A 13,690-nucleotide genomic window follows, 5' to 3' on the forward strand; every position below is an offset into this window, starting at 1 on the left:
AATTGTATCCTTAACCCAATCCTCTCAAGTCCCCACCACAAATCCTAGATCTGCAAAGATGTTGAACTCTCTTACTAAAGAGATGGGACTGATAGATATCTGGAGAGAGACTAAAAGCTCATCTATGGACTATATATACTACTCTAATGTCCATAACACCTACTCCCATATAGATGACATTTTATCCCAAGAGTTTAATAAATTCAGCCACATGTACAATCGGACCCATAGCACTTTCAGATCATGCCTTTGTCCACCTCCGCTTTGACCTCTGCAAAAACATCCTGAGGTCAAAGAGCTGGAAATACAACACCTCCTTGTTATCAAACGAAGCGTTCCATACATTGGTAACTACATGGATAAACAACTACACACAAGACAGCAAAGATTCTCCTGTTTCTCCGGCCACAATGTGGGACGCTTGTAAAGCCACACTAAGAGGTCATCTAATCGCATATGCTTCCTCTAAGAAAAAAGCAATGGAAGCACAGAGGCTAGATCTTGAGAGGGAGCTGGAATGCTGTGAAAGAATACATAAACAATCTCCAGACAGCACCTCCTGGAGTCATCTTAAACAGCCAAAGCCAAACTGAATTTGGACTACACTCGGGAGATGAAAAAATAAGTTTTCTTTACTAAACAGAAATACCATGAGTATAGCAATAGGCCCAGTAGATTGCTTGCTTACCAATTAAAAAAGGAGCAGTCAGAGCGTACAATCATAGCTATCCGAACAGCAGAGGACGAGGTCACATATGACCTAAAAAATATCAATTTAACTTTTCATGATTTTTACTGGAAACTATATACCTCTGAGAGAAAACACACGGAGGCAGAACTCCACTCTTTCCTAGAGGGAATCTCGCTACCTAAACTATCAGAGACCGACCAAGAAGATCTCAACTCCCCCTTCACTCCTGAGGAGATCCTGGAGGAAATTACCTCCATGCCACCTAATAAGTCCCCAGGCCCAGATGGATTCCCCAGAGAGTTCTACAAAGCTTTTTGGCCCCAGCTCAGCCCTATCTTCATGCCAATGCTGGAGGATTTTTGCAAAAACGGAGTTCTCCCAGACTCAATGCACACAGCTCGCATTACACTGTTGCTAAAAAAGGACAAGGACCCCCTATCCTGCTCGTCCTTCTGGCCCATAAGCTTGTTGGATTTCGACATTCGCCGTCCTTTTGATATTATTGATCAAGTAAACGCAAAGAAGACCCCTGTCCTGCTGGCGTCATGCTGAGAAGGCGTTAGACAGGATGGAGAGGAGCTTTCTGTTTTCACTCTTAGAAAAGTTCAATATGGGCCCAAATTTTATGAAATGGATCAAATCACTATACTCTCATCCAAATGCCATGGTGACTACTAATGGACTGAACTCTGACAGATTCCCTCTGGAACAGGGCACAAGATAGGGGTGCTCGCTGTCCCCCCTGCTCTACTTGTTGGGGGCGGAGCCTCTGGCAGAGCTGATAAGGAACAATCCAAGTATTATGGGTATTTCTGCAGGCGGCCTGCAGCACAAGATTTTGCTTTATGTGGATGATGTCTTGCTCTACATATCCAACCCTGAGAAATCCCTCCCTCTCATTTTAGACACAGTTGTTCAGTATGGCAAGTTTGAGGTTATAAGATCAATTTGAACAAATCCACTGTCTGCCCTCTCAATATTACACTCACCAGCTCTATGAAGACACTATGTCATTTCCAATGGAAAACACAGGGGTTTCAATACCTCGGGATCTTCATAACACCAGATCTGAATATTCTTTTCAAGGAAAATTATCTTCCACTCCTGGATCGAATCAAGAACGATCTCCAAACCTGGATCTCCCTCCCAATTAGCTTAGTAGGAAGAATTCATGTCATCCGTATGAACATCCTCCCTAGACTGAACTATTTATTTCAGATGCTCCCATGCTATCTCCCAGTTTCCTTTTACAAAACAACTAACCAAAGCATCACCAAATTTATATGGGGCAATAAAAAACCTAGGATCAAGTTTTCCACTCTATCGAAACCCGAATCTAAGGGTGGTCTTGCCCTTCCCTCCCTTCAATTGTACTACTGGTCTGCCCAAATCCGCAACATGCTAACATACCTTAAGGGAAGATTTCGGCAGTACCTGTATGGTTAGTGAGAAAGTCCATATTGCAAATGTACGGTCCCTTACTAGACGTCCGAAATCGTTTCTAAAATTCGCGGACGGCGTCGGGCCGAGCGGCAGGGCCGGACCAACCAGGAAGTCATCAAATGAACTTTGTCGGACATTCGGTTTCCGTTTTACAAAAATAATAAGATTTTGGTCATTTTTCCGCTGTCCCGGAAATTCCCACAAGAGGGCATAAGCAATCATATTGCTATTGGACAAAACATCACGATTCACGACGGGGCCTTATCTCGAAAACTGAAAATATTTAGAAGCCGAAACTCGGTGAGCGTAGGGGCGGCATAATGGGCAGTTGGCCCCGAACAAGATCGTGTCTAGGCCTCAACGGTTTTTGAGTTATGGCCATTTATCTGGGATTAAAGGTCCAAAATGAAAATAGAGAAATTATTTTTCCACTTCACGTCAAAGTCAAGGAGCCTCCGGTGTCAATAAAAAAAGAACCAGCCATTTATCTATCGCCATTTAAGAGAAATCGTACAACGACACCTTGGTGATGTTCACGGATATGTGTTTTTTTTTCAACGGTTACAGATCCAGTTGCAGGGTGTTCTTACGAATCTTTTTAAAGTGTGCTGTGGAGCTCTGCGAGATTTCTGTGATTTTCTATGATTTTCTGAAATAACACACACTCACTAAACCCTCCGTAAATAACTCAGTTCTTAACGTAAAGACTTAAAACTCAGGATTCTGTAAAGGCATATCCCAAACATGATATGAGTTTATTTATAGCTTCCTGTGCCAACCGGAAGTGCCTTAAATGGTGTCATAGTGGCAGTTTACAAGGGTTAAAAAGGTCAGATCTTTTCAAAACTTCATATGTGTGATTAGGCAACCCCCATAAACTGTAAGTCAGTCATTTGTCAAAGAAAAGCTCTCTCTCACACACACACACACACACACACACACACACACACACACACACACACACACACACACACACACACACACACACACACACACACACACACACACACACACACACACACACACACACACACACACACACACACACACACACACACACACACACACACAGAAACACACACACAGCAAGGATGGAGTGACAAAGTGTGGTGCTTAAAGACACACAAAGCCTAAAAAGTGGGTTTGGTGTCAATTGGTATCAGTTTGATGTCAGAATTACATCTAATTGACTGATGGACACTGACTTGCTAGTTGACTTTTGTACATTAGCAATATGTTTAAACGGAGAGGGACCATCACCAAAATGGCATTCTGAAATCAACACAAAAAATGGCATCACCATAGTCTCCAGACTGTGCCGAGTTCAACGAGACGCCCCGCTTGACCGTAGCTCACTCTGAGTTCAGTGACCTTGAAAAAAAGCAGAACCAAAATGAAGCCTGGCCCTCAATGTCATTTGCTTTTGGGTGACAGTGAGAGAACCGTTAGGGTGAGAAGCACAATTTGACCTCAGGTACGTTCCTAAGGTCCTCCCGATCCGTGCAAGTCTAACCTTGTCCCTGTGGCATTAACCCTTAACAGTTAAAAGAAGGTGTTTACATCAAAGAGTTTGCATTGACTTCTCTCCCCATAGGAATACATTGCCTGCACCTCTAAATTCAACCTGAAGCCTATGTGGGTTATGAATGCCTAATGAACCTGTCTTCTATGACAATCCATCAGACCACTAGGAGGTCTACCTGTGTCGATGCTAAGCTTCCTGGAGCAACCGAAAGTGGTTAAATTGACCCAAAAGGAGTTTTGATGTACATGACCTTCAAAAGTGAAAATGACTGCATTCAACACTGTGTAGATCGTAGATCAGTCAATTCTTAACTTAAAGACTTAAAACTCAGGATTCTGTAAGTGTTTATGTCAATCAAGACATGTGTTTACTTATAGCTTCCTGTGCCAACCGGAAGTGCCTTTAATTGGGTCACACTGTCTGTTTTGAAAGGTTAGAAAAGTCACATCTCTCCAAAACTTCATATGTGTGACCAGGTAACCCTCCTAAACTGTAAATCAGTCATTTCTCCCAGCAGATGTCAAAGAAAAGCTCTCACACGCACACACAGCAAGGATGGAGTTAAAAAGTGCGGTGCTTAAAGACACAGAGAGCAGGCAATGGCATTACCATAATCTCTAGACAGTGCCGAGTTCAACGAGATATCCCGCTTGACCGTAGCTCGCTCGGTCTGAGCGCAGCGACCATTAGAAAAGTAGGCCCAAAATTAAGCCTGCCCCACAACGTAATTTGCTTTTGGGTGACAGTGAGAGAACCTTTAGGGTGAGAAGCACAATTCGACCTCAGGTATGTTCCTAAGGTCCTGCCGATCCGTGCAAGCCTAACGTTGACCGTGTGGCATTAACCCTTAATAGTTAAAAGAAGGTGTTTACTTCAAAGAGTTTGCATTGACTTCTCTCCCCATAGGAATACATTGCCTGCACCTCTAAATTCAACCTGAAGCCTATGTGGGTTATGAATGCCTTATGAACATGTATTCTATGACAGTCCATCAGATCACTATGATGTCTACCTGTGCCGATTATAAGCTTCCTGAAGCAACCGGAAGTGGTTAAATTGACCCAAAAGGTGTTTTGATGTACATAACCTTCAAAGGTGAAAATGACTACATTCAACCCTGTGTAGATCGTAGATCAGTCAATTCTTAACTTAAAGACTTAAAACTCAGGATTCTGTAAGTTTCTATGTCAATCAAGACATGGGTTTACTTATAGCTTCCTGTGCCAACCGGTAGTGCCTTTAATGGTGTCACAGTGGCAGTTTCCAAGGGTTATAAAGGTCAGATCTTTTCAAAACTTCATATGTGTGACTAGGTAACCCTCATGAACTGTAAATCAGTCATTTCTCCCAACAGATGTCAAAGAAAAGCTCTCACACGCACACACAGCAAGGATGGAGTGAAAAAGTGCGGTTCTCAAAGACACAGAGAGCAGGCAATGGCAAAAACATAATCTCTAGGCCGTGCCGAGTTCAACGAGATATCCCGCTTGACCGTAGCTCGCTCGGTCTGAGCGCAGCGACCATTAGAAAAGTAGGCCCAAAATTAAGCCTGCCCCACAACGTCATTTGCTTTTGGGTGACAGTGAGAGAACCGTTAGGGCGAGAAGCACAATTCGACCTCAGGTACGTTCCTAAGGTCCTCCCGATCCGTGCAAGCCTAACGTTGACCGTGTGGCATTAACCCTTAATAGTTAAAAGAAGGTGTTTACTTCAAAGAGTTTGCATTGACTTCTCTCCCCATAGGAATACATTGCCTGCACCTCTAAATTCAACCTGAAGCCTATGTGGGTTATGAATGCCGTTTGAACCTGTCTTTGGTAACAGTCCATCAGGCCAGTATGAGGTCTACCTGTGTTGATTCTAAGCTTCCTGGACCAACCGGAAGTGGTTAAAATCACCCTAAAAGTGTTTATCCATACCCTGCCTGCAGTTTGATAGACATAGTGCATTCAACCCTGTGTAAATCAGTCAATTCTTAACGTAAGGACTTAAAACTCAGGATTCTGTAAAAGCATACCCCAGTGAGGATATGTGTTGACTTATAGCTTCCTGTGCCAACCGGAAGTGCCATAATTGGTGTCTCTTGGGCTGTTTCGAGGGGTTAAAAAAGTCAGATCTTTCCAAAACTTCATATATGTGATTAGACAACCCCCATGAACTGTACATCAGTCATTTTCCCCATAAAATTTCAAAGGAAAACTAAATGACACATACACACAGCTTGGAAGTAGGGACCCATTGGGGTGCGTAGAGACATACACTGCCTGCATTAGTTAACCTTGTTGGAACTTTTAAAGAACCGTCAGACCTAGAGTTCCGAAACTTTAGAATCCTGTTCTAGACCTCAGGTCGATATTGCGTGGTGAGTTACGTGGCTCTAGACGGTTCTCGGATCGAGAAACAGCTTCGTACATTTGCAATGACTTCAATTCATTTTGACCATTACGAAAATGGCGACATTTAGAAATGTCTCAGAGACACAATACTAGGTGCATTGCGACCGTCTCGGCCCATATAGACAGACCCCAACGTTTCTGTCCGATAGCTCATTCAAGGACCCCGTAGCAAGTCATGGAAAAAAAGTGGATTTTCAGCACCAATTAGGGTTTTGCTCGGACACCAAATGACCGATCGAGCCGAAACTTGGGATTCGGGTCGCCTCAGCTAGGCCTACACGTAACATAAGAAATTGACCCGCAGCTAGAACGTAACTACGTGTTTTATGTTTTTTTATGGTTTGAACCAAAGGCGTTGTGAATTTTGGGCCAGCTCTGAAGTATGTGATAGTTGGCTACTAAACAGGTTGGAAAAAGTGGGTTTAGTGTCAGTTTGTATCAGTTTGGTGTCAGAATGATATCTAATTGACTGATGGACGGTGACTTGCTGGTGACTCTTGTCCATTTGCAATATGTTTAAACAGTGAGGTACCATCACCAAAAGTGACATTCTGAAATCAACCCTAACGAGCCATTGAGATGAACCAGAATCACTGCCCAGCCATCCCGAGTTCATCGGGCCAGTCAATTTCACATTCCTGCAGGATTTTTATAGCATGACAAATTCGTGATGGTACCTGCCCATTGAACCATATTGCAAATGCACAGTGACTTAGTGAAAAAACATCACCTAATGGACATGATGAAATCAACACAACGAGTGATGGAAATGTACAACTATCACTGCCCGGCCATCCTGTGTTCCCATAGCGGGCATTAATATCAGAATGACCAGTAAATGCATTCACAACCATATTTTTATTTTTGGGTTACCAGGTGCCTATTTTCAATCACCAGTTGCACAACAATGCGTATCCATCAGAATATTTTAAACAGTCCATAAAGCACTCAAGACTGCCCCCATAGATAGAGGGCCGTAGTAGGGTACTCCCATAGCGGGCTTGGACAATAGGAGTCCCGGTAAATGCATTTACAACCATATTTTTATTTTGGGGTTACCAGTTGCACAACAATGCACGTGCATTTGCAATATGATTCTATAGTGAAAAAACATGACAAAATGGACATGATGAAATCAACACAACGAGTGATGGAAAGGTACAACTATCACTGCTCAGCCATCCTGTGTTCATCAGACCAGTCAATTTTGCATTCCTGCAGGATTTTTATAGCATGACAAAATCGTGATGGTACATGCCCATTGAACCATATTGCAAATGCACAGTGACTTTGCAAAAGTGAGAAAACATAAACAAATGGACATGATGAAATCAACACAACGAGTGATGGAAAGGTACAACTATCACTGCTCGGCCATCCTGTGTTCATCAGACCAGTCAATTTAGCATTTTTGAGCATGCCAAATTTCATATGGTAAATGCACATTGAAACATATTGCAAATGCACGTGCATTTGCAATATGATTCAACAGTGAAAAAACATCACAAAATGGACATGATGAAGTCAACACAACGAGCGATGGTAAGGAGCAACTATCACTGTCAGGCCATCCCGAGTTCATCTGGCCAGTCAATTTTGCATTTCTGCAGGATTTTTGAGCATGTCAAATTTCATATGGTAATTGTCCATTGAACCCTAATGCAAATGCACGTGTACTTGCAATATGATTCTATAGTGAAAAAACATCACAAAATGGACATGATGAAGTCAACACAACGAGTGATGGAAAGGAACAACTATCACTGCCCGGCCATTCTGTGTTCCCATAGCGAGCATTAATATCAGAATGACCGGTAAATGCATTTACAAGCATATTTTTGGGGGGGTTACCAGGTGCCTATTTTCAATCACCAGTTGCACAACAATGCGTATCCATCAGAATATTTTAAACAGTCCATAAAGCACTCAAGACTGCCCCCATAGATAGAGGGCCGTAGTAGGGTACTCCCATAGCGGGCTTGGACAATAGGAGTCCCGGTAAATGCATTTACAACCATATTTTTATTTTGGGGTTACCAGTTGCACAACAATGCACGTGCATTTGCAATATGATTCTATAGTGAAAAAACATCACCAAATGGACATGATAATAATAATAATAATAATGAAATCAACACAACGAGTGATGGAAAGGTACAACTATCACTGCTCGGCCATCCTGTGTTCATCAGACCAGTCAATTTTGCATTTTTGAGCATGTCAAATTTCATATGGTAAATGCACATTGAAATATATTGCAAATGCACGTGCATTTGCAATATGATTCTATAGTGAAAAAAACATCACCAAATGGACATGATGTAATCAACACAACGAGTGATGGAAAGGAACAACTATCACTGCCCGGCCATCCCGAGTTCATCAGGCCAGTCAATTTTGCATTTCTGCAGGATTTTTGAGCATGTCAAATTTCTTATGACATTTGGCCCACAAAAAAAATCCTTATGCACAATAAAAAAAATATAAAAAAATATGATAACAAAATTGGACAAAAGTATATTCATACAGTTCTTACACATGTGTAATTGACAAAAACATCGAAAGAATTTTAAAAAACGGTCCAGAAAGCACTTTTTTAAGGGTGTGTGAAGTTTTTTACAAAATGTTGACGTTTTTGACTTTTGACTTTTGACTTCCTATGAAATCATATTGAAATTGGACAAAACATATTCCTTATGCGCATGTAAAAAAATAAATAATAATGATAATAAAATTGGACAAAAGTATATTCATACAGTTCTTACACATGTGTAATTGACAAAAAAAATTGAAAGAATTTCAAAAAACGGTCCAGAAAGCACTTTTTTAAGGGGTGATAAGTTTTTGACAAAAAAATCATTTTTTTCAAAATTTTGCTTTTGGACGTTGACTTGGGTTACATTTCCAATATGAAAAACCACGGTGGAGTGAATTCGCCCCCTGTTGAATTTTTAAAGTGTTAAAACTGGCAATTGCCATATGGCATTTGCAATACACTTTGCATGAATCAACGCCGAATTGGGTGGTATTGAACAATGTGTATATGGTTTGTCCGATGCCAATGACTTCCCATTCATTTTTGTCCAATACAGGGGGGTATTCCCTTACATGGATCACAAACAGACAAGAGTCAACGTGGATTCAGATAGAAGCCCAATCCTGTGGTTCATTGCCCTTAAGCTCAATTATATTCATTAATAACTTTAGTGGAGTGGGCAACATAGCCAAAACCTTTGTGATTTACAGCACCCTACTAGCGTGGAGGGACTGTAAGAAATAACTGGGCATTTCCTCCCAAATATGTTCTCACTCGCCTATAGTAGGCAACCCAGACTTGCCAAAAGCCCCGAGGGATGCCAACTTTAATCTTTGGCATACTCTAGGATTCAGGACCTTTTCAGACCTATTTCATCAGACAACCACTACACTGAAATCCTTTCAAGAGCTCTGCAGTGAATTCGATGTGCCAAGATCCCATTTAAAAAAAAATATCTTCAAATTAGACATCCTCATTTACCTCCAAGAGAAGGTTTAGAACTCAGTTGAATGAAGTTGAAACCCTTCTTGTCACAACACAATCCATTAAAGGCAAAATATCTTACATCTATAGACTCCTTTCTGAGAAAGGAGGCTCCTCCTTTACTCCTTTGAAAATAATTTGGGAAAAGGATCTTGGTTTGACTATCTGTGATGAGTTATGGGCGGAGGTTTGCAACAGGGTATACTGCACCTCTACTAATGTAAAAATGAAAGAATCTAATTACAAATTTTTGTACAAATTTTATTATACTCCTTTGAGACTCCATAGAATGAAAACAGATGTGTCTCCTAACTGTAAAAGATGTACCTCTGAAAGTGGAACCTATATGCATGTATTTTGGAGCTGTAGAGAGATTGCCAGATTCTGTACATACTGCTGCACAGAAAATACTAGAGGTACAGTTTGATATGACCCCGTGTATCTATCTTCTTAATGCCCAGCAGGACTTTGTTATTGATCCTTATGACTATTACATACTTTGCTAAGAAATGTATTCTTCTATTGTGGGCCTCTAATACCCCTCCTACATTTAAAATGTGAATTGACCAGATTGTTGACTTTCTTCCTCTTGAAAAGCTCACTTATGACCTCCACAAGAGACTCTGGTCTCCACTATTCAACTATATTTCAAACTGGACAGAGTGAACGGGGTGACTAGGGAAATGTGCAGATACATGTTGTGTAAGATGCTGTAAAACCTAAAAATGAATTATTGGCTCGTCGTCTCAGCAAAGGCTAGAAATAGCTAATAAGAACCTTGATAGTGCTGCTGCAAGTGTTATATGTTTTTTTTGTACGTATGTATGTATGTATGTATATATATATGGGTATGTATGTATATATATATATATGCACCAAGGAAAAAATACATTTTCTTCCAAGGAAAAAACTTTTTCTTAATCTTTTATTTTAATTGTATTTTTTTCAAATGTATTATTATTATTGTATTTTTTTACTTTTTTTTCTATACTTTTTTTAAGCCTGTCACAATTGTGAATGTGGAATGTGTTTTGTTGGTTGATTGAAAAACTTGAAAACTTAATAAAACTTTAAATTGAAAAAAAATAATGTAGGGTAATATAACACAATAGATATGGTAGGAGAACGTCCAAAGAAAAAAACAGAGAGAGACCATCCTCTTAGCAACTAGTATGGCTTCCACAGGGTTTCAGCAGTCTATGTTCAAGGTTTCAGGCTTGTAAATTCAGAAACGAATAATAATATATAATAATAATAATAATATATGCCATTTAGCAGACGCTTTTATCCAAAGCGACATACAGTCATGTGTGCATACATTCTACGTATGAATAAGAAATATCAGTTTTAGCAGATGGACACAGTTTTGTAAATTTGTGTTTGCGCTCGCCATAAAGACATTACACACCTGCTAAAATCGGTTTCCTATTGAACATACTTCTTTCCGAAATAAATATTATAGTTTGATTACATTTTAGGATATCTGAAGAGTTAATAGAAACGTATTTTGACTTGTTGAAACAAAGTTTAGGGTTAGATTTTTGGATTCCTTTCTCTGCAAGTTGAACAAGTGGATTACTCAAATCAATGGCGCCAATTAAAGTGACTTTTTGGGATATAAATAAAGATTTTATCTAACAAAATGGCATTACATGTTTTAGCTGGGATCCTTTGGATGACAATTCAGAGGAAGATTTTCAAAAAGTAAGTGAATACTTTATCGTTACATGTGAATGCATGAAATCTGTGCAGGTGGAAAAATATTTTGATGTGGGGCTCCATCCTCAAACAATCGCATGGCATGTTTTCGCTGTAATAGCTACTCTAAATCAGACAGTGCAATTAGATTAACAGGAATGTAAGCGTTCAGCCAATATAAAACACATATATGTATGTTTAAAATATCCATAATATTTATGATTATTTATTTGAATTGCTCGACCTCTAGTTTCACCGGAAGTTGTCCCTCTGGCGGGACTCCTATCCCTTAGAAGTTCTACTGTATTGGACCTTTTGGATTTTAAGACGGACTTCGTTAGATAGTTTTTGATAAGGCAATATCCAACCCAGTTATTGTGTCTGTAACGGATTTCCTCCTCTTCGTCTGAAGAGGTGTAGCAAGGATCGGACCAATACGCAACGTGGTAAGTGTCCATGTTTTAATAAAAAAGACTGAACATGACACAAATACAAAATACAAAGTGAAATGGAAACGAAACAGTCCCGTGTGGCACAAACACTGACACAGGAAACAATCACCCACCAAAATACCCAAAGAATATGTCTCCCTACATATGGTTCCCAATCAGAGACAACGATAAACAACTGCTTCTAATTGAGAACTAATCTAGGCAACCATAGACCTACATAAACACCTAGATGGATACAACCCCATAAATCTACAAAAACCTCTAGACAGTACAAACACCCTAGATGAGACAAAAACACACATATCACCCATGTCACACCCTGACCTAACCAAAATAATAAAGAAAACAAAGAATACTAAGGTCAGGGCGTGACTGTCACAATTATGAGTGAAGAGGTGTGGAGTCAGGCGCAGAGAGCACAGATGTGGGAAAAACAACACGCTTTAATGTCCCGAAACACAACATGTACAAAGTGAAAACACAAATGAACAGAAATATAACCGGACAGCGTGTAACCCAAAAATACAACAAAATACACTCAACCAACAAAACAGACGAACAAGCCCGCACGAAACAGAAGCGGGCTAAACAGACTATATATACCCTATCCTAACAACCAAACTAGAAACAGGTGCTACCAATTAGACAAAACTAAACGAACACAGAACAACGGATCGGCGATAGCTAGTAGACCGGCGACGACGACCGCCGAGCGCCACCCGAACAAGAAGGGGAGTCACCTTCGGTAATATTCGTGACAGTGACAGTGTCTAATGAGCGCTCCATTTAAAAGACTCCATTTCACATCTCTCCATTTAAAATACTAAATTTCACATACATTTCACATGATTTTAACTACACATGTAGCCTTTTGACAGATTATTACAGTGAACTGGTGTGTGCTGACAATATTGCTAAGTAAAATCTGTTTAACATACAGCCAGTCATACCGTAGTTGCATAGATAGGTTTCAAACATGGCCACAGCATTGCTTTACAGGCATACGCCAGGGTCAACACTATCTTTTGATCAAGACAAAAGCCTTTACACCTGAGAGCTGTATGAGAAAGCCAGCTGGGGCCTTGCTATGACACACCCCTGGGCATTCATCATAGCTGCTATTAGTTACATTTAGACTTGTTTCTTGGCATCTCAACATATCAGCGCTCATGCACACGCGGATGACATGCTTCCAAGTGACCGTCCTTGCTCGATAACATGAATCATTCTTCTACAGCCAGCCACAGCTCTAAAGCTAGACTCATCACCGCAATGCAAACACATTCAGCACAAACTGCATGGAATATATTTAAGTATCTTTCAAATTCGTCAAAATCACACTTTGCTTTAGGGACTGCCAGGTAATCCACTACTAGATTATTGCATGTCTCTACATAGTTAGGTATCTTTTAATTTGAGGTTGAATCCATATATTCCATCAGACCCCTCACCTTTAAAGAAGTGCTGGCCATCGAATCCGAATGTTGTAAGATCCTTTGATTGGAGAATTGACCTCTGGACCCACATACATGTGTAACAGATCCCACAGACACCACTCGCAGGTGTACTCTTTAAGCAGATCACACATATCACACATATTACAATTATTATGTAATTATTAGTTTAAGTAATAGTATGGGCAGCAGCCATTCATTTAACATCACTACAAACTAACTACACTAGTAGAATAAAAAAAAGTGATAGGGGAAAACTGTTACATGATGGCATATCAAATGAGAACTGGAGCGAGAGCACGAGCGAGAGCGCGAGCTAGAGAGAGAGAGCGGTAGCACGAGAGAGTGAGTGTGCGAGAGAGAACGAGAGATAGAATGAGAGCACGAACGAGAGAGTGAGAACGAGAGGGCGATGCATTAGTCACCTTGAGAATGTTGGTTGGAGTTGGTTGTCAGTGGAGTTGGTTGTCAGTGGAGTTGGTTGTCAGTGGAGATGGTTGTCAGTGGAGAT

The sequence above is a fragment of the Oncorhynchus gorbuscha genome, linkage group LG02, assembly GCF_021184085.1.
Source record: "Oncorhynchus gorbuscha isolate QuinsamMale2020 ecotype Even-year linkage group LG02, OgorEven_v1.0, whole genome shotgun sequence".
NCBI lineage: Eukaryota > Metazoa > Chordata > Actinopteri > Salmoniformes > Salmonidae > Oncorhynchus > Oncorhynchus gorbuscha.